The 21,506-nt window shown below is 44.3% G+C and overlaps 3 non-coding genes across 3 annotated transcripts; all 3 read left to right on the top strand.

Annotated features, from left to right (window-relative positions):
• Positions 1 to 4,605: 4,605 nt before the first annotated feature.
• On the top strand, positions 4,606 to 4,687 carry TRNAS-CGA (transfer RNA serine (anticodon CGA)). The gene has a single exon. It is a non-coding gene; the product is annotated as a tRNA-Ser (tRNA).
• A 2,226-nt stretch (positions 4,688 to 6,913) lies between these two features.
• Positions 6,914 to 6,995, top strand: TRNAS-CGA (transfer RNA serine (anticodon CGA)). Its single transcript has one exon. It is a non-coding gene; the product is annotated as a tRNA-Ser (tRNA).
• A 6,863-nt stretch (positions 6,996 to 13,858) lies between these two features.
• On the top strand, positions 13,859 to 13,940 carry TRNAS-CGA (transfer RNA serine (anticodon CGA)). Its single transcript has one exon. It is a non-coding gene; the product is annotated as a tRNA-Ser (tRNA).
• Positions 13,941 to 21,506: the final 7,566 nt, after the last annotated feature.

Here is a 21,506-nt window from a genome sequence, read left to right on the forward strand (position 1 = left end):
CCCCCAGAATCTTTGACTTCCATCTGCGGGATCTCTGGGCGACAGGTAGGAAGGGACGGGGTGGCTTTCTTGTTGTAGCCACAGTCTAACCACAACCCTGTCCCCCTTACTACCGTCATGAGAGTATCTGCCATGTTGAGTGGATGAAGACAAATAAGAGGGCAGCCCCCGCCCAAATAGGGTTGCAGGGCCTGCCATCTTGGAGTCCTAGTTTGGTCCTAGATGCCCTCCATAAATGTTGTTGCTTCCCATTTGCGGGGTGGCTCCTTTGGACAGTCATCACTCACATACCTTAGCCTTAGGCCATAAAGGTGTATGCGTGGTGCTAGGTTGCCTATTTCAGTACTGACAGCACAACTTTTTAATAAATTTGCCCTCCTTCTCTTTTTTATTTTCTATAAATGTTTTTTGAAATATCAATAATAATCATTAAATAGGAAACGTTTTCTGAAAGAGAAAAAATCCCCAAAATTGATTTTGTGGCAGGAAAAACCACAGCAAATTACCATTTTGAGTACTCATTTTCAGGTCTCGGCTGAGACAGCGCATGTACTGTCACTTGCAAGATATTTTGTTACATTACAGGGAGCTTAGAGCCCGTGCATTGCTTACCATTGGTTGGCTTCATCCTTACTGTAATTTCCTTGCTTCTCTTTGGTCAACGCTTGCCAGCTTCACTTTTTCTTTGTGTGTTTGTTTCTCCACTGGAGCATGGCCTAAGTACTGCTTCCTTGCCCAGTGAGTGTTCTTCCACTGCTCGTGCTTTTACCCAGGCTTCTTTTTTTCTGTTAATAGCAGCATTCCATCTGAGGGCATGTGCTTGCAGGTCGTCTCCCACCGTCGTCCTACCTAAGCTCTGTGTTATTGCTTGATTCTATCACCCTCCAGTCTCTCTCCTTGTTGTTCCTTACCTCCTCCTGTCCCTCTTAGTTTTGTTGCTTGCCCCTTCCCAACCTATTGTCCCTCTCTGGGATGTTTCTTGCCCCTCCTACCCCTCTGTATTGTTGCTTGCTCCACCCAACCTCCCCTTTTGTGCTTGCCCTCTCCCATCCTCTGCATTATTGCTTGTCCCCTCCCATCCACCCCCCCCATTTATTGCTTGCCCCCTCTCACCAAAGCATAAAACAAAAAACAATAAAAAGCCAATAGGTCTCGCCAACACAAGACCTATTGATTTTGTTCATGTTTTGTTTAGTCATGTTGCATAGAAGCACAGCTACTGTGCACCATACCTAAAAGTAAACAAAAAACACTATAACATGGGTAGTGCTGAGGGTGTCATAGCACTTTTGCCTTTAGTTTTAGCCATGCTGCACAACAGCTGCGTTCCTATGCAACATGACTAGAAAAAATTGACAAAGCCAATAGTTCTCCTGTGGGCAAGACCGATTGGCTTTGCCACTGTGTATGTATGTACCCACCTGTAGGGATTAACATGTGGAGGGTAGTACGAAGAGTTACAGTTTTAAACATATATGTAAATATAAGCTTTCTGAGGCACCATCTGCAAAGTAATTGCACCTGGGCTGCTAGATTTACCTACCATGCGTGATCCATACATATCGGAATTGTTACCAATGACTGCAGGTGTAACCGGTAACACTACCAGCTCCAATCTGCTTACGGCTTCTATGGTTAGACAGTGTATGTTCATGGGAGCTCCAGTATAGCGTGCTACTCATCGAAAAGCGCTTCGACGCCTCGTCAGGGGTAGTAAGCGCTATATAAATACGATTACAATAAAATACAATACAATACAATATGCAGAGGAGATGCTAGCGTCCTGTCGCCGTGTGCAGTGCATGTGTGTATAGAAACTCTTGGGGTTGCCTTGCTACACAAATACAAAATAGCATACCATAGACGCTGCTGACACTATGCATATATGGGCAGTTCCGGGTTTTTTTGTGTGTCTATGCGCAGGCGCTTTTGGCATTGTGCTTGATGTGTGTGTGTAGGAGAACTTCAGAGTTGCCATATACAGTGTAGTCATAATTGCTAATGGCCAGGGCCACTGAAATTATGCGATTGTGCGGCCGCAGTGTTTTTCACATAATTATTGATTTTGCCGCATAATCCGTCATCTGCTGCATAATCTGCAGATGTTAACAAAAAAAATAGTTTCTAGCTCAAATGGTTCAAAATGTATAAAAAAAAATGCAGCAAAGCGTGTTGGCAGCCAGTGGAAGACCCTTAGAAAGGTTGGCTGACCATCTTTCTATTTCCATAATTGGGTGTTAAGCTAGTACTTTTCAGGTACAACCAAAGCCTAGGTACTGTGAACAAGTGTAAAAATTATAAAATAAAGTAATACTATGAACAAATGTGCCAAATTACGCTGCATAATTTATTTAACCCTGCCGCATAATTGGTCCTCTTTTGAGGCACAATTTCGGTGGCCCTGCGTGATGGCTTATAATGTGCAGTGTATGCACAGATGTGCTGCTGAGTTTACCGCGTGCAGCGCTTATGCAGTTGCGGTTGTAGTGTGTGCCGACGTCACGCGGGCGGTGGTCATTACGTTCAGTGTATGCATAGGAGCTGGCGGGCTGCAACGAGTGTTTAGTGCTGCTGGGGATATGGTGTACAGCGCATGCATAAAAACGGCTATGGTGGCAGCGTGCAATGCGCGGGCAGTCAGCCAGCTCCAGAGTTACTGGGTTCAGTGTATATGTAGGGACTGTTAGGGTTATAAAGTTAAATGTCTTCTTGGGGGCTGTTAGGGTTACCGTATTTTGTGGAGTTCAGCTGTCTACATACTGGGTTCAGTGTGTACATATGGGCTGCCGGTTCCAACATTCACTGCGAGGTTACAGATAGAGTGCAGTGTTTGTACGTTATCTGTTAGGGGTGATGACGCAGAAAAAGGGGGTCCTCCATATATCCACATATTACGTAACCAAATTTGTATAATGTAGTGTGATTTTAGTGAAGAAAATAATGTACAAGGGAAATTGTGCCCTCGGAGTAGTTCGCCAATATTATAATCGTGCTTTATTAATCATGGAGAATTGAAAAATGTATTAATCTGTCATAATTGCAAATGTGTGTTATGATTTCTTATTGAAACTGTTTGTGCTTAGCTTAAATTTAGTAGAGGCTTTGGCCTAGTTGCCTGGTCTCAAATTCTAACTACGTGGCTTTTCCTTGAACTAATGTAACATATATTCACGTTTAAAGTTGTATTTTTCCAGTAGAGATGACTAATACACTTATCTCCAAGGTTTCGTACTAGGTCAGTTTCATCCCCTTTGAAGCAAGGTCAGTCTCTGCAGGTGCAGACAAAGGAGGTACAGATATCAAAAAAATTGGCAACCGATGTTGCAACTTGTGTTCCAAGGCTCCAAGGACAATGTATGCATAAATGAGTGCTAGTAGATAGACATTTTTCATTGGTCAATTTGAAGCCACCTTATGAACCCTCCAATGGAAGACCCTGCAGAATTTGGAATGTTTCTTACTTAAACCCACTGGACAAAGAGAAGTCAGCCATTTTCCTTGATGCCATCTTTGAAGCCGAATGCCAGACGCCATCTTAGACGACATCCTGATGCCCTTTTCTCTACTATTGAGAAAGAGACTTTGAGAATTCTCACCCTAGAGACTTTAACTTTAAATTATCCCCGTCCTGCCCATGCAATAACTTTGCCCCATTCTCCTGTCTGCTGCAAGGAAGCTTGCCCTTAACTTTTCCCCCTTGAAATTCTGCCCCATGCTGATCGAACCGGTACCTGCAGGACGAAGATATTCTTGAATGCTGATTGTAATTGGTAAATATGAAAGGATAATTGTATTATGCATTGTGTTTTACCTCTAGGTACCAACTGCTATTTTGATAGGGCCCAAGCTAGAAGTTTTCCAAATTTGTGTTGACTAAATTCGTTTTGCATGAAGCCCACACATGCCAATGCTAATTAGAGGTTAGTCGAGGTATACAATTGATGCATCATGTTGTATTGAAATCTTGTTATGCTGACCAATGTACGAGATCAGTCAAATACAGTTACTCATATTAGTAATTTGAATTGCCATAACTGAATGCACCATTATTCAGATATTTCGTAGATTGCGTTTCTTCCGCCGTTATGGACAGCTAGTAATGTTCATATACATATATCATTTGGTTTTGAGACTTATATACATAGTTTTAGCTTTGTTAATATAGGGAAATAAATTCACTAACTTCAATAAACCGGTGTGGTTATTCATGACTGAAAGGCCATGGTGCGTCGAAATACCAACTGTTATTGATTCCTAATGTGTTATTTCGATCTATTAATTGGGTATTGACCATCACGTACAACAGTTATTGATTATTGATTTAAATAACCCGACTATTAGAGGATGAGGAGAGCCCAACTTGGCTAAAAGGTTCACCGACCTCCAACGTGTCCAGGTACAGGTAATTCATAAGGGCTGGACGAGTTAACAGGGGCACCGGGTACTGTGTGTATTTAAAGGCTGTGCACCTTACAGCCTTCGAGGCTGCAGTGTGTAGCACTTTGGGCCAGATTTCGGTGCGCTGTAGGTACACAAAGCAGGCTTTGCTCATGTGTCCTCGTGCTCATATATAACACGAGGGGCCGCAGATATTGTGTCCAAGGAGCTGCGATGGCCGAGTGGTTAAGGCGTTGGACTCGAAATCCAATGGGGTTTCCCTGCGCAGGTTCGAATCCTGCTCGCAGCGGGACGGGTTTTTAATCCTAATTAAGCTCTAGGGCAATTCTACAATTCACATTACCAGATTAAGCCGCGTTTTAGAGCTTGCTGCTGTGCTGTTTGTCACTAATGAGGTGTACTTCAAGAGTTACGAACACCTGCAATTTCTCTTAAGCATCCTTCGTTTAGGTTACTGCACTGTGTTTTTTTTAGTACGCTGACGGGCCCTTTCACAGGGCCGCAAAAAAAGAGAACTGAGGGTTAGGAGTGAGGTGACGTGATTATCTGTGCTCTGCTACAGACCTGACTGACGTATTTATTTATTGGCTGGAAACGTGTCTATATATCTGATGATATATGTTCCGTGGTTCCATTGCTTTTTCCCGCGAACTTTTTGCTGGTGCAAATCTTGCCTGCATAATAGTGAAGTCAGGGGAGCAACTACACTCAAACTTTGGGGTCAAGGGCTCTCTCTTCGGAGTGGTGGGTCAACGTTTAAGAGGAGGGTGGGGAGGGTCATTCTTCTGGACTACATGTGGTAAGTAGGGGCGGCTCCTCCATAAGGGCGGAGGAGCGTCGCCCCCCCTGCCAGCAGCGTCAGGTGCAAAACTTTTCCCCAAAAACTATAATAAACTATGGCCCATATTTATACTTTTTTAGCGCTGCATTTGCGCCGCTTTTGACGCAAAAACGGCGCAAACTTACAAAATATAATGGTATTTTGCAAGTTTGCGCTAAAAAATTACGCAAATGCGGCGCTAAAAAAGTATAAATATGGGCCATAGTTTATTATAGTTTTGGGGGGAAAGGGGCGGGGCCACGGGGGTGACGAGCAATGAGGGGGAGTGCTCACCACTCTCCCTCGCCGCACATGTATGTTTGGCTGGTCGTCTCAGGCCAGCCAAACACACATGCGCAGAAGGGTCTCTCCAGCCCATGTTCATGGGAGCTGCAATATGCAGAGGAGATGCTAGCGTACTGTCACCGTGTGCAGTGCATGTGTATAGAAGCTCTTGGGGTTTCCTTGCTACACAGATACAAGATAGCATACCATAGACGCTGCTGACACTATGCATATATGAGCAGTTTTGGTTTTTGTGTGTGTCTACGTGCAGGCGCTTTTGGCATTGTGCTTGATGTGTGTGTAGGAGAACTTCAGAGTTACCATGTACAGTGCAGTCATAATTGCTTATGGCCAGGGCCACTGAAATTAAGTGATTGTGGTTGAAAAGTTATTAAAAATGCAGCAAAGCGAGTTCGCGGGCAGTGGAAGGCCCTCTAGAAAGGCTGGCTGGCCCCTTTCTATTGCTTATTTCTATAAGTGGGTGTTAAGCAGTGCTTGAAATGGAAAAATAGAAGTGCAGTGAGTCTGAGAAGTGATGGCACTCTCCAATTAAATGTATTACGTTTTTCTTGAGAAGTGTAGGTACTCTCTCTCTCAAAATAAAAAAAGTGCCAGTACTCAGTACCGGCCCGTACCGGCCCTTTGAAAGCATTGGTGTTAAGCTAGTAGTTCTGAGGTACAACCAAGGCCCAGGCAGTGATAAAAAGTGTCAAAGTGATAAAATAATGTAATACTATCAAAAAATGTGTCACAATACGCTGCATGATTTGCCTGTTCTGGCTGCATAATTTACTCAACCCTGCCGCATAATTGGCCGTCCCTTGTCGCACAATTCCAGTGGCCCTGCGTGATAGCTTATAATGTGCAGTGTATGCACAGATGTGCTGCTGAGTTTACCGCGTGCAGCGCTTATGCAGTGGCGGTTGTAGTGTGTGCCGACGTCACGCGAGAGGTGGAGTCATTGCGTTCAGTGTATACATAGGAGCACTGAGGGCTGCAATGAGGATTTAGTACACCCAGGCTGCTGGGGATATGGTGTACAGCGCATGCGTAAATACTGCTGTACCTCCAGTGTATATGGAGGGGCTGTTAGGGTTATAAAGTTAAAGGTCTACCTTGGGGCTGTTAGTGATTCCGTGTTTTGTGGAGTTGAACTGTCAGACATACTGGGCTGGTTCAAACATTCACAACATACATACGGACTGTGAGGTTACAGAGTGCAGTGTTTGTATACATTACCTGATAGGGACACCGTGTACTGTGTGTAGTTAAAGGCTATTCGCCTTACAGCCCTCGGGTGCAGTGTGTAGCACACTGTGCCCGACCTCGGTGCGCTACACAAACATAATGCCGGGTGTCACCATGTGTTCCACAGCCCGTATATGACAACAGACACCGTTTATGCAACGAGCTGCGATGGCCGAGTGGTTAAGGCGTTGGACTCGAAATCCAATGGGGTTTACCTGCGCAGGTTCGAATCCTGCTCGCAGCGGGTCGGAATTTTAATCCTAATTGGGTTCGTGGGCAATTTTACAATTCAGATTAGAACAAATAAATCATTACCAAGGTTCGAGAGCAATCCTACAATTCAGATTAGAACAAATAAATCATTACCAGATTAGGACGCAAATTCGAGAGTGAGTGGCTCTCAAGGGTGCTGCTGTAGTGTTTCTCACTAATCAGGTGTACTTCAAGAGTTACGAACAGATAGAGGAACCTGCAATTTCTCTGAAGCATCCCTCCTTTAAGTTATTGCGCTTAGTTTTTCTTTGTTTTTGTGTTTTGCTGAGTACGCCGACGGGCCCTGGGTTCAAACGGTTAAAAGTGAGGTCACGTGATTACCCAACATCTGGTACAGCCCTGATTTACGTATTTATTTATTGGCTGGAAACGTGTCCATATCTGCTGATATATGTTCCGCAGTTCCATTGCTTTTTACCGCGAGCTTTTTTGCCGGGGCAAATCTTGCCTGCATTAATTACAGTGAAGTCAGGGGAGCAACTAAACTCAAACTTTGGGGTCAGGGGGTCTCCCTTCGCTCTTGTGGGTCAGCGTATAAAACGGGGGGGGGGGGTCATTCTTCTGGACTACATGTGGCAAGTAAGCATCAGCAAGTGCATAGATGTTGAAGTGCTTCTGTGTGTCAAGCTATCCCCCTGTGCTGCCAATGGCGATAAAAGTGGGTGAAGTCACTTAAAATACTTCTGGCATTTTTGTGACTGAAGGCCCATTGAAGAATAGAACTGGTACTCAAACTTGGAACCTGCCCTTAAATACTAATAGGATCAAATTGTTAGATAACAATAACTTTAATGAAAATATTAAACAAAGGTGCATGCAAATCTAATCCAACCCTATTTTATTTTCAGAGGTTGAGTAATGGCTTAGAGAAGGAAGCAATTATTCCAAGAATAGAAAATACCTACACTTAGTAATCCATTTCAAGCATTCTGTTCTGCCCCCTCACCCCCCAGCCCAGTGTTCTGACTGCCACCCTCTTTAACTATAGCTGCAGACAATATATTTCTAGCCCTATTGGCTTCTGTTCTCAAAGAAGCCAGTCTCTCCCTCCCACTTTTCCTCATGGTACCTCTTCAGCTAAACATAACTATTATGAGGTCTGCCTTTAAATTCCATGGAGTGAGTGGTCAGTTCAGGATTCCCAGAGGCTCTCTTTGGCCTGTTGGAGTATTTCTATTTTTATTTATAAATCTATTTCTCTGCCTGCCATGCCCAATTGTCTCACTCACCCCTCATCATGAAACTCACCTCTTTCCTTCTCCCACTCTGTCTTGCCCTCTTCATTTATGATTTTTTCATTGCTCTCTACATTTTGACAAGATGCTTATGGCCAGCTGCATGCTGTGCCTATGACGACAAGAAAGTCTTAGGGGAGAATCATTCTATCTTCAAGGCTCCTTCCCCCTTTCCTTAGCACTCCTCAACGCGACCAAATCCCACAAGTACCTCTGCATCCTCGGAATCTTGAGCATCTGGTTTGACCAATCAAAAGTCACCTAAACACAAACCACCCAATCAAACAAAAGAATCTCAGCTTCATCTAAATTGTCTCTTCAACAACGCACTCAGCTGAACACACGCTTGATGCAATCAAATCTCCACCAGGACTACACGTAAATTAAGGGGCACATTTATGATAAGTGGTGCTGCACCTAGTTCAGCACCACTTTTCTTGTGCCCCTTAGCGCCCCCTAACGCCACCATGGTATCGCCGTATTTAAAATACGGCTCACCATAGCAGTAGTTAGGGTGACTAGCGTCATAATTTGTAATGCTAGTCCGGCGCTTTGCAGCATTAGCGTAAAAAATTATGATGCTAATCCTGCAAAGCATCCAGAGGCCCATTGTAACCAATGGGAGCCTCTGTTTAACACCTGCATTTAGCAGGCGTTAAAAAGTGCAGACGAAAATGGTGCAAAAAAATCCCCCTTGCATACATTATGCCTGTCGTAGGCATAAGGTGGCGCAAAGGGTTACAAAGTGGCGCTATGCAAGCATTGCACCACTTTGTAAATATGGCGCAGCATTTTTACCCTTCCAATGACACATTAGCGTCAAAAATATGATGCTAATGTGGTAATGGAACAGCACACGGCCAGCATAAATCTGGCCCTAAATCTTCTGTCATCCGGAGAGACCACCACTTCAGCTCTTTCAATGTTAACCTGTCCACCAGTACCAGTTTTACAATATTAAAGACCAACAATACCCTCCACAGACATTTGAACATGCTCAACTTTATCACACTCAGCTATCACCTTCCTGCTTCCTTGAGAACGCAGCTGCATAATACAGGAGATGGCTATCTGACTCCTCCAGTGATGAAGACATCAATGCAAGAAGTGAAATGCTGCAGTGACAAGCTCTGCACAAGGGTCTACAAATTGGCCATCAGAAAAAGCAAAAGGTTTGCCCCTCCCTTTGGAGCTCTGAAGCATAATGTCCCAAAAATACCTTTGTAGGTCTCAGGAATGTGAAGCAGGATCATGTTAACATCATGGGAAGGGATAATAAGAACCATAAGGAGAGAGTGGTGCCAGGAGAGTCAAAGGCGGTGTTAAAGGTAAGGAAGCAAGGAACAAACGCCCGGATCCTGGTCCGTGTGGAGCTCATTACAGCACATCCGCCATGGAGTTAGCTAAGAAAGATTCATTCATCACTAGTTAGTTGGGTTATTTATCTGTCGTTGCTGCACATTAGACATATATATTTCTTTGTGACTAAGAATCACATCCACTACCTAGCTTGTCAACCTTTTTGCTGAACCGAAGAAGCAGACAACTGATACAGGTGTCTCTCTCCCTCCATCCCTCTTCCCCTCATGGTCCCTGGATGATATTTGTTTGTATCCTACCTATTGACAGAGAGGTAGTGGAACTTTTGTCAGCATCACAGTACTTTGCTCAAAGATTGACTACAAACTTCTCTCAGAAGTCCACAACACAATGTTCACAACTACTGAGAACACTTGACCAACCTACGTGAGGCACTTGCAGACCATCTCGTCATGAAAACTAATAGGCTTGAATATTATCCAACAAGTAAGTCCCACATCAACCTCCATCCTCAGACCACAAAACCATCTCCTCTGGCAGACAACACTGCCAAGTAACAGGTGACAACCACACTGCAAAGCAGTACCACACCCTAACAGCCGCAAAGAGCAAAGTCAGTCACCTAGATACAGATGGTAGATATTAGCATCTCACACTCCTCTTGGCTTCATATCAAGGTTAAGTGGATCTGCAACATTACTGCAAGATGATAAGAGCACCCCTGTGCTTACCATGCCCCTCATCAAAATGTCTCCCCTTAGTCCACACTATAACCCCTCCAGCCATGCACAACAGTGGTGTGTAGAGTGTTAGTGACTATATTTATCACTCATCTTTGCTTCACACCAAACTTAATCACTGCTTCATGTAGCTGCATCGTGACACCATCAGCCCATGAGTCAACAGGGCTGATAGCAATACTTTTTCCTTCCAGGTTACCCCATAAACCCTCACTCTTCCAGCAAAGCACAACCATTGGAGTTGCTTGCTGCCCATCCACCAAGAAGTGCTACGGAGCCCTATCAAAGGTATCACACTGTAACCCACTGCACAATGCAAATTGTTTCAGGTCAGACTCAGTCTAATCAAATGTTCATTTGCTTAAATGACTGTACATTAGGAAAAGAAAATGTAGATTTATTATAAACAATGGCCTTGCAGCCCTCAGGCTTGCCCTACTCAGCACCTGGATACCCTCATTGCTGATTAGCCGCATTCTACAAATTCACATAACATAACAACATAACATAATATACCATAACATAACAACAACCAAAGTAGATTTGAGCCTATCAATATACAATTGCACAAAAGAATATACATTTTGATCAGCGAATGTCTATTCACAGAATAAAATGTGCATTCTTACAATATTCACACTGCATCACATTTACATCAGACAAATAAACCTGTACGAAGTAAACACACCATCAAAGCCCCACGGCCATTCAGTAAAAGCAATATTGTACGCTCATTTCCTCTCCTAAACAAACATGGTAAAGGACACACATTCAGACTCTACTTCTGCTCTGATTACCAATAGCCTGGATGAGACCGCCTCCTCCCACCTGATAAAATTTGAGGCTGAAGGAATCTGAATTTATCACATGTGATAAATAGCACCAATTATGAGTTTTGCCCAAAACAATGCGGCATTAGATGGAGATGTTAGTGCTCTCCACGCCAAATCAGCATTCTCCCCTTCGTAATTTCAACAAGATTCCCAGCCAAAGTTTATCTAAGGAAAATTGTAAGATTTTGATGCTTACTGCAAAACTTATCATTCAGATATGTCATAAAGGGAGTTAACACACATATCGGAATTAATTGGTCTAATTGTAATCTGAGCCTTAGTCACTGAAAGTCACTTACTATAAAGCTTTAATCCAGAGTTACGGGTACATTAGTGTAGCCTAAAGCACATATTAAATATATATTGTTGAAATTTTAAGTGCATCAATTAAGGTACTTTGAATAAAAACAGAGAATTGTTTATCTAACTCCGAATGTCCAGGATTACTACAAACACATAATATAATTCTGTCTATTATTTGAGAAGAGTTTAGATAATTGGAAATGATTTTTAAAAGCAATGTAACTGATTCCTTTTAGTACTTTTAAGTCTTTTTATTGTTAGGTGTTGTAGTATGCAGCCTTAAATTTTCTCGAAACCTGTTTTTTTTTCTTCATTTTATGAATATATAATTTGTATTCTGCGTAGCATTTGCTTCAGGATATTTTACAGTTTTGCAGGACCGTATAGTCACAGTCCTTGAAGGATGAAAAGCAGAGATGCCACTGATGGCATTAAAGCTGGAAATGTAGTTCCATGTAAAAGGCAGATATGCCTAGCTAAACATAGATGCACATGTGTGCATGCTGTGCTATTGCCTTTATATAGTGTTTCAAACTCGTTATGTCAGAACACTGTATTTTTTACCTCTTACTGCACTGAGGAGTGGTTATCTCCGAACTAGAAAATAAAACAATGTGCTTCTAATACTGGTGTTTTAATATCACGCACTGTTCTAATTTCAATCTTTTTTTTTAACCATATCATTGTCTCTGTATTTTATTAGCCCTGTGAAGGAGGATTATTGCGTCCCTCCTGTTGCTCTGGGGGTGTTACAGATGAAGCCTGCCGTCTATTTGGGATTGGGATGAGGTATAAAAAGTAATTACACCTGTAAGGAAGTGCACCTGTGCTGTTGGGTTTACCCACCATGCGTCATCCATACATATCGGAATTGTGACGGGTACCACGTGACGGCTACATACACAGAACTGCAGGTGTTACCAATGACTGCAGGTGAAACCGGTAACACTACCAGCTCCAATCTGCTTACGGCTTCTGTGGTTAGGCAGTGTATGTTCATGGGAGCTGCAATATGCAGAGGAGATGCTAGCGTCCTGTCGCCGTGTGCAGTGCATGTGTGTATAGAAGCTCTTGGGGTTGCCTTGCTACACACATACAAGATAGCACACCGTAGACGCTGCTGACGCTATGCACGTATGAGCTGTTCTGGGTTTTTTGTGTGTCTATGCGCAGGCGCTTTTGGCATTGTGCTTGATGTGTGTGTAGGAGGACTTCAGAGTTACCATGTACAGTGTAGTCATAATTGCTGATGGCCAGGGCCACTGAAATGAAGCGCTTGTGCGGCCGCAGTGCTCTTAACTTAATTATTGATTTACCACATAATCCATCATCTGATGCATAATCTGCAGATTCTAACAAAAAAAAATTGTTTCGAGCTCAGATGGTTCAAAAGTTATTAAAATGCAGCAAAGCGTGTTCGCGGGCAGTGGAAGGCCCTCTAGAAAGGCTGGCTGGCCCCTTTCTATTGCTTATTTCTATAAGTGGGTGTTCAGCAGTGCTTGAAATGGAAAAACAGAAGTGCGGTGAGTCTGAGAAGTGATGGTACTCTCCAATTAAATGTATTACGTTTTTCTTGAGAAGTGTAGGTACTCTCTCTCTCAAAATAAAAAAAGTGCCAGTACTCAGTACCGGCCCGTACCGGCCCTTTGAAAGCATTGGTGTTAAGCTAGTAGTTCTGAGGTACAACCAAGGCCCAGGCAGTGATAAAAAGTGTAAAAATGATAAAATAAAGCAATACTATCAAAAAATGTGCCACATTACACTGCATGATTTGCCTGTTCTGGCTGCATAATTTACTCAACCCTGCCGCATAATTGTCTTCCCTTGTCGCACAATTCCAGTGGCCCTGCGTGATGGCTTATAATGTGCAGTGTATGCACAGATGTGCTGCTGAGTTTACCGCGTGCAGCGCTTATGCAGTGGCGGTTGTAGTGTGTGCCGACGTCACGCGAGAGGTGGAGTCATTGCGTTCAGTGTATACATAGGAGCACTGAGGGCTGCAATGAGGATTTAGTACACCCAGGCTGCTGGGGATATGGTGTACAGCGCATGCGTAAATACTGCTGTACCTCCAGTGTATATGGAGGGGCTGTTAGGGTTATAAAGTTAAAGGTCTACCTTGGGGCTGTTAGTGATTCCGTGTTTTGTGGAGTTGAACTGTCAGACATACTGGGCTGCCGGTTCCAACATTCACAACATACATACGGACTGTGAGGTTACAGAGTGCAGTGTTTGTATACATTACCTGATAGGGACACCGTGTACGGTGTGTAGTTAAAGGCTATTCGCCTTACAGCCCTCGGGTGCAGTGTGTAGCACACTGTGCCAAACTTCGGTGCGCTATACTACACAACCATGTATCCCACAGCCCGTATGTAACAACAGACACCAGCCCTGAAACGAACTGCGATGGCCGAGTGGTTAAGGCGTTGGACTCGAAATCCAATGGGGTGTCCCTGCGCAGGTTCGAATCCTGCTCGCAGCGGGACGGGTTTTTAATCCTAATTAAATTCGAGGACAATCCCATAATTCAGATTTGAACAAATTACCAGATTAGGACGCATTTTAGAGAGCGAGTAGCTTTCAAGGGTGCTGCTGTACTGTTTGTCATTAATCAGGTGTACTTCAAGATTTCTCTAAAGCATCCCTCCTTTAGGTTATTGCGTTAAGTGTTTTTTATTTTTTGTGTTTTTCTGAGTACGCCGACAGGCACTTTTCACCGGGGTTAAAAGTGAGGTCACGTGATTACCGAACATATGTGATCTGGTACAGCCCTGATAGACGTATTTATTTATTGGCTGGAAACGTGTCCATATCTGCTGATGTATGTTCCGCAGTTCCACTGCTTTTTACCGCGAGATTTTTGCTGGCGCAAATCTTGCCTGCATTACAGTGAAGTCAGGGGAGCAACTAAACTCAAACTTTGGGGTCAGGGGGTCTCCCTTCGCTCTTGTGGGTCAGCGTTTAAAATGGGGGGAGAGGGGGGTCATTCTTCTGGACCACATGTGGCAAGTAAGCATCAGCAGGTACTTTAGATGCTGAAGTGCTTCTGTGTGTCAAACTATCACCCTGTGCTGCCCATGGCGATAAAAGTGGGTGAAGTCACTTAACATACTGCTGGCATTTTAGTGACTAAAGGCCCATTGAAGAATATAACTGGTACTCAAACTTGGAACATGCCCTTAAATACTAAGAGGATCACATTGTTAGGTAACAATAACTTTAATGAAAATATTAGGCAAAGGTGCATGCAAATCTAATCCAACCCTCATTTTATTTTCAGAGGTTGAGTAATGGCTTATCAGAGAAGGAAGCAATTACTCCAAGAAAAGAAAATACCTACACTTAGTAATCCTTTTCAAGCATTCTGTTCTGCCCTCCTCCCCACCCCCAGCCCAGTCTTCTGACTGCCACCATCTTTAACTGTAGCTGCAGACAATATATTTCTAGCCCTATTGGTTTCTATCCTCAAAGAAGCCAGTCTCTCCCTCCCACTTTTCCTCATGGTACATCTTCAGCTAAACAAAAATATTATGAGGTCTGCCTTTAAATTCCACGAAGTGAGTGGTCGGTTCAGGATTCCCAGAGGTTCTCTTTGGCCTGCTGTAGTATTTCTATTCTTATTTATAAATCTATTTCTCAGCCTGCCATCCCCAATTGTCTCACTCACCCCTCATCATGAAACTCACCTCTTTCCTTCTCCCACTCTGTCTTGCCCTCTTCATTTATGATTTTTTCATTGCTCTCTACCTTTTGACAAGGTGCCTATGGCCAGCTGCATGCTGTGCCTATGACGATAACAAAGTTTTGGGGAGAATCATTCTATCTTCAAGGCTCCTTCCCCCTTCCCTTAGCCCTCCTCAACACGACCAAATCCCACAAGTACCCCTGCATCCTCGGAATCTTGAGCATCTGGTTTTACCAATCAAAAGTCACCTAAACACAAACCACCCAATCAAACAAAAGAATCTCAGCTTCATCTAAATTGTCTGTTCAACAACGCACTCAGTTGAACAAACGCTTGATGCAATCAATTCTCCACCAGGACTACACATAAATTAAGGGGCAAATTTATGAAAAGTGGTGCTGCACCTAGTTCAGCGCCACTTTTCTTGTGCCCCTTAGCGCCCCCTAACGCCACCATGGTAGCGCGGTATTTAAAATACAGCTCACCATGGCAGTAGTTAGGGTGACTAGCGTCATAATTTGTAATGCTAGTCCGGCGCTTTGCAGCATTAGCGTAAAAAATTATGATGCTAATCCTGCAAAGCATCCAGAGGCCCATTGTAACCAATGGGAGCCTCTGTTTAACACCTGCACTTAGCAGGCGTTAAAAAGTGCAGACGAAAATGGTGCAAAAATCTAATAGACTCTTTGCACCATTTTACAGCCCCCTAGCGCCGGAATGCCCCCCTGCGACAGGCATAATGTGGCGCAAAGTGTTACAAAGTGGCGCAATGCAAGCATTGCACCACTTTGTAAATATGGCGCAGCATTTTTACCCTTCCAACAACACATTAGCGTCAAAAATATGACTCTAATGTAGTAATGGAACAGCACACGGCCAGCATAAATCTGGCCCTAAATCTTCTGTCATCCGGAGAGACCACCACTTAGGCTCTTTCAATGTTAACCTGTCCACCAGTACCAGTTTTACAATATTAAAGACCAATAATACCCTCCACAGACATTTGAACATGCTCAACTTTATCACACTCAGCTATCACCTTCCTGCTTCCTTGAGAACGCAGCTGCATAATACAGGAGATGGCTATCTGACTCCTCCAGTGATGAAGACATCAATGGAAGAAGTGAAATGCTGCAGTGACAAGCTCTGCACAAGGGTCTACAAATTGGCCATCAAAAAAAGCAAAAGGTTTTCCCCTCCCTTTGGAGCTCTGAAGCATAATGCCCCAAAAATACCTTTGCAGGTCTCAGGAATGTGAAGCAGGATCATGTTAACATCATGGGAAGGGATAATAAGAACCATAAGGAGAGAGTGGTGCCAGGAGAGTCAAAGGTGGTGTTAAAGGTAAGGAACTAAGGGCCATATGTAGGAACACATTTTCCCATAGACACAAAATGGGTAAAAACCCTTTGCTACATCTGGCCCTAATGCCCATATTTATACTTTTTGATGCAAAACTGCGCCGGCGCAGTTTTGCGTACAAAATAATACCGCCGGCTAATGCCATTTTGGTGCGCCGTGCGGGCGTCAAATTGATACTTTGACGCACGGCGGCGCAAACCACAGTTGTGAGTCTTTTTTTTTTACGCACACCGCAGCGTCAAGTCGTTAAGAAAAATGATGTTAACGCAGCGGAAATGACTGTGGGTCAATTTACGACACCGCAAACCGGATATGCAGCGTTTTTTGACGCAGTAGCATCAAAATTCCCCGCAAACACAGCCTTTTCAGCAGAGGAGAGCCAAAATGGATCCCAGATGCCTGTACAGACCCCAGGAAGATGGCAACAGACCAGGAACCAGCCAGGAGGACCCACACAAGAACCAGGACACTTTTAAGAAGAAAAGAAAGTGTTGCTTCAGTGCAGAGGAACAGGAAATTCTGGTTAAAGGGGTGACTGAACACCAGCACCAACTGTTTGTCACCTCAAAGTTGCCAATCAGTAGGAGGGAGGCTATATGGCAACAAATTGTTACAAGATTAACAGTGTGGCAGAAGTACGCAGAACAGTCATCAAGTGCAAGAAACGCTGGCATGACTGTAAGCGCAGGACCAAGGAAAAGATGGCCAGGAACAGGAAGGCAGCACTGCAGACTGGAGGTGGGAGTCCAGCACACCAGGAGGCCCTGGACCACATGGAGGAGATGGTCGCAGCCGTCATCCCTGAGGAGATCGTCACAGGGATTCAAGGACAGGACAGCGCAGACTACCAGTAGACAACACACATGCAGGGTAAGTCGCACGGGGAATTAAAATGCACTAATGTCAACTGTAAGCAGGGGGGGATACAGACCACAAAATGCATGGAAGTCATCATATACATGGAGTGGCATGGGTAAAGGGGTATGGCATGGGGTCATGGCCTGCACAGAGAGAAGCTAGGGCACACCATTACACTACACCAACAACAGTCCCATGGGGGCATGATGCCATTCCAACGATGGAGCAAAGGTAAAGCCACGCCAGGAGGGAAGGGCACAACGTCAAACTGACATCCTGGCACACGTCAGCCACTATACCCCCTACATTAACTAGGGCCCAATTAACAACCTCGAGCCATACCGACAACTGGAATGTAACAGTGACAACAGTTGTCACTACCTCCTCCGCTGTGTGTGCAGCTCAAGTAGCCAATGACAGTAACTTCCCTGTGGATCATACACAGCAAAATTAGAGGGTTGATGATGACAACTCCAATAATCCCCTGAAACAAAACAAAGGCCCCAGTCCTGTCAAATGTAAATGCCCATAGTTGTCGTAAACATCAGCCAATGTCATCAACAGTAGGAGCTACGCAGCACTAAGGACACACCCATGCTGCATATGTCAGGGTCCTTCCTGTGCCTAGGTCACAATGTAACATCTGAAATGTCATACTGCTCAGACAACAGCATTGAGGGGAGGACACATGTAATTGGTCACTGAAATACACCTGCACAGTCAAAGGAGGAAAAAGGACACTGCTACGACTATTAGGGCAATCCAATGTACCACACATTCCCTAACAGCAGCTGTACACATTACCAATGCCAACATCCATATCGTGCCATAACAATGCTATGCATAGGATACGCTACATGTCAACTACATATAAGTGGATGTGGAAGATCAGAGACTGGGGCAGGTCTAGATTGTTTAGTGTGCTGCCAGTGCCATCAGAGCACCCACAGCCAGTAAAAGGGCTCACCATGACAATGGATGTAGACGTGGGGTTGAGCAGGACAAGAAGGTGGCAAATCACAATTTGGCCAGAACAAACACCTAGAGGAGATGATGCCGACAAGTCTAATAACTTACCACAATACATGTGACATGCAGGTGGGCCATAGGCCTAGGAGAATTCCCATCTGAAAGACTGGAGCAATAAACACGAAACAAGATCACAATGTGAATTCATCACAAGGCAGGCATGTCACATCACTAATGCCACAACACAGACCCACTAATTGTGCCCCATTCCATTGCAGAGGACAATGGATCTCCTGCGGATATGACAAAGCATGCACCAGATAGATGTCAGACGCTTGTTCATGTCAATGGTCCACAATTTCACCATCCTATGTTCTAGATTTTTGGTAACTGCTTCCTAGGCACTTGTTGGTGAATCCCACAGTGAGTCAGGCACATGCATTGACGAAGTGGGTGCCATGTAATTGGCCCAGACAGCCAAAGGTGAACCACAAATGTAATATGACACCACAGTTGAGGTCATATAACTGAGCCACAACTCTCCAGTGGCTGTGGTGGACCAGCAGACGAGGCAGCACGTGTCCACATATTTCCAGTGATCAATTGCACAGAGGTGTCTTGTTCATGTGTGTGGTCCAATGTTGATCCTGTATATTTTTAGGGGTGTATGTTGTCACAGTTACGTCCAGGTCATGAGTCAGTGGCAGCTATTCCTGTATCTACTAAGTATCCTTCAGAGATCAATGTGAGTAAAGTCAATGAGGACATGAGAACCTACATGGGGATGGTCCCACCTTGTCACTGAAGACGTGTAATGAGACTGTCAACAGGGCAACCTTGGTGTGCTGAGTGAGATCATGTCTCGGGTGTCATGTTCCGGCAGGTGTCATTACAACATTTGTACATAGGGTGGCCTCTGAAATTCCCACTGTATCTGGGAACATCATAGCCTCTGTGCTAATTATTTTCACAGCTATTCACCACACACGGCCCATCAATATGTTGTGAGCAATGTAATTCTGCGTGTGAACTGTCAGGGTCCTAACATGGGTGGACTTTTCATGGACATTATCAGAGGTTGCTGGTTCTGCTGAAGGCCCCGTACCCAATCCCTGCATAAGGCCCTGGGACACTGTCACACTTTGTCATTCATGCATAAATGAGACCCAGACAAGGGATGGGCCATGATTTTGGTATTCAAAGAGGATTTAACTAATATGGTACAATACAAAAGGCAGATGATGCTATACAATGTATTTGGGTATGCATTGATGAAGCACATGACCAAATACCCTCTGAGGAATGAGAGGTTTGGTAAAGCAAGTGTGGTACATATGTAGCCACAGGGAAACTTTAGGGTGACGCACAGACAGATGCCAGTCAGGCTGACAAGATGCAGGGTCAATCTGGATCCAGCAATTTCACAAGTTACATAATCAGTGGTCTGACTAAGACTGTTTGGAGGACAAACTAGACAGTTGACATGTAAAACTGTGTATGTCCTGTGTTTTTGAAGGTGACACATGAACCCAAGGGCTGTGTTACACAGCTTAATTACTAGCAATGCTTAACGGTGTATTTGACAAAATGGCAACTCCTATGCTGTTCCAGGCATCATCAGGGGCAGTGCATGTTGAAATGTGTGGTATGCATGGAGGTGATCACAGGTGTGGGCTGCATCAGTTTCTCACAAGTCCTGTAGGTGAGATTTGCATTCTAATGGCCAACCGACGTTTTCACACGGGAAGCAATCTACAGGTGATAACAGGGCTTAGAAACTACAAACCAGTGTATTAACTGACCTGACGTCCATGCAGTCAGATGTACTGTGACAATGGTATACCACAGGAAAGGGTGTAGCACACTGGATTACTATTGTTAGTCTGTGTGTGTAGAGGAGGGAATGTCGGGGTACACATATTACTATTCCAGGGACCTCTTCAGATAGGTGGGTTGTGACCAGGTGCATGGGTGTGTAAGGAGTTAGGAAATGGGCTGACATGTACATGGAATGTCATGTGTGCAATGCTTGTCATATGTGTGGCACTTGTGCTGTCTATGTTCTGCTTCTAGGGAACTCTAGTCACAGATAGTCCTTGCAAAGATTGGATGCAGTTGGACTTACTGCTGTCAAGGGTCTGGTCATACATTCCTGTTACTGATGCAAAAGCACATCAACTGCTTCATGTATGAGGCTTGTTTTCCCCTTATTGAGTGATGGTGTCATAGTTGTGTGCCATATGCTGCGATGAACCATGTTTCCAACATGTATGTGTGAAATAGGTGTGGTCCTCTGCTACTGGCCTTCAAAGGTGATATGTACCGGATGTATGTCATTTACAGTGTGTGTGTATGTGACCGTTGTATGATACGCATCAAAATTGGTCTGGGATTTTCAGTGTCCTAATCGGTATATCAGCAATGCTCCATGAGGCAACACTCTTCTTCTGATAGTTAGAGATAAAGGTGTGCAAAAATGATTAGCCAGAGCATGATATGGTGATTATTATCGATGTTTATTTACATTAGTTAATAAAGTGGTGATGGTGATTATATTTAAAAGAAATTGTTCACGATATGTTGGCGCCTACGCAATCCAGCGGCCGTGTTTTTTTGTTGTTCCCCCCAATTTTGCAGCCCACCATCCTCCTCTTCTTCCTCTTCAGGCATGTGTGGCTCTGGTTCCAGGAGGGGAATGTTCCTTCTTATGCAAATGTTGTGCAGGATGGCACATGTTAGAATGATCTTACAGACCATTTCAGGGAAATATAGGAGGCTACCACCAGTGATGTCGAGGCACCGGAATCTCGTCTTGAGGATGCTGAAGGTCCTCTCGACTATGGTGCATGTCCTCCTATGTGCGTCATTGTAGGCACGCTCTGCTGCAGTACTTGGGTTGCCAATAGGTGTCATTATCCATGGCTGGATGCCATACCCCTGATCAACTGAAAGAGAAAATGAATGGGATCATGTTGATGTAGCTTGCCCCATTGATATCAGCTTGCATGGCAGTAGTTGTCTTGTGTTGTCTGTGATTCTTTTGTGTTATTGTGTTGCATCCTAGGCTTGTAGGATGTACCATCTGCATTGTGTTGTTTCCTTGGCTGAACTAGTGTTTGGCTGCTGACCGGTTGTCAGCAGTATGTTTTGTGATTTGCAGTACAGTGTGCCCTC

Source organism: Pleurodeles waltl, chromosome 6 (assembly GCF_031143425.1).
Source record: "Pleurodeles waltl isolate 20211129_DDA chromosome 6, aPleWal1.hap1.20221129, whole genome shotgun sequence".
NCBI classification, from domain to species: domain Eukaryota; kingdom Metazoa; phylum Chordata; class Amphibia; order Caudata; family Salamandridae; genus Pleurodeles; species Pleurodeles waltl.